Source organism: Pseudophryne corroboree, chromosome 8, assembly GCF_028390025.1.
Source record: "Pseudophryne corroboree isolate aPseCor3 chromosome 8, aPseCor3.hap2, whole genome shotgun sequence".
NCBI classification, from domain to species: Eukaryota; Metazoa; Chordata; class Amphibia; order Anura; family Myobatrachidae; genus Pseudophryne; species Pseudophryne corroboree.
In genome coordinates, this window is record NC_086451.1 from 428068757 (window position 1) to 428069970 (window position 1214).

Consider the following 1214-nt stretch of genomic DNA (forward strand, 5'->3'; position numbering starts at 1 on the left):
TTGGATATATATATATATATATTACACACACACACACACACACACACACACACACACACACACACACACACACACACACACACACACACACACACACACTAATAGTGTGTATATATATATATATACATATAGATATATTGTGTAACAGAAAATGATATTGCGCCACTTGTGGGATGAAATCTCAGTAAAAAAATGTGATTTAAAAAAGCACTAATATTGATTAAAAAAACACACGTACCTACTTAAAGGTATCTGCCAACCCTTAAAGGTGCAGTACAGGCACAATACTGCTAAAAGGATATAGAATGGGGGAATATGGGTATCGGCGACTGGTGTCGTTTATAACAGAATCATTAAAGATTAAGATTTATGAGCCTAAAAATATAAAATTAACAAACAAGCTTTTTAATATATAAAAGTGGAATAAAAGACAGAAAATTTCACAAGTACTGATAAAAGAATAAAAATCTTTGTAAAAGGTAAGGAATTCGGACTTAGCTTTTAAAATAGGCAAGGGGGGTCACTACAGGGAACCCAATGCGTTTCGTCTCAATCAGACTTCTTCAGAGGGTAGGGACCTAATGAAATGACAAGCCTATTTATAGCCCTGATATGCTAGCTCAGGGGTTGTGATGTCACACTTGATCATGTGACCTAATTATAAACACAGTCTGGAGAACGGTCAAGGACACAGTTTATAACAAAGCCACTGGCAATAGGAATCACTATAGGTTCATACTCATGGAAAAACAAATGTTTTAAAGGCTTAAAAACAGTGTTTGGATGCTTAAACCGTGAATAAGTATAAAGTGCGGCACTTCCGCCACACTTCCGGTGACGGGGATCGCGGGTCACGATGTCTACTTTCATGTACAGTCAAACCACACTGGCACGCCCAATCTCGTCCGATCTTGGAAGCTAAGCAGTGTTTTGGGCCTGATCAGTACCAGGGAGGGGGACTGCCTGGGAAGATCAGGTACTGTAAGGAATGACAAAATGACGTCAAGCCAACTAGAGACCGACTTGATACCACTGAGTACCAAACAGGTTCACGCTCTGCACGACCCACCGTATAAACATTGAATACGGAGGGCCTTTTCGTTGCATGATACCCAACATCACCCCATGTCACTTTTAATCACTTTTAATCACTTCGATACACACAGCCCTGGTGTGTGACTCTACCCACAATAAGGACATTCTCTATGCAAGCG

The 1214-nt window shown here is 40.0% G+C and overlaps 1 pseudogene; it reads left to right on the plus strand.

The window, feature by feature from the left end:
* The first annotated feature begins 868 nt into the window (after positions 1-868).
* Positions 869-988, plus strand: LOC134953929 (5S ribosomal RNA; annotated as a pseudogene).
* The last annotated feature ends 226 nt before the right edge of the window (positions 989-1214 follow it).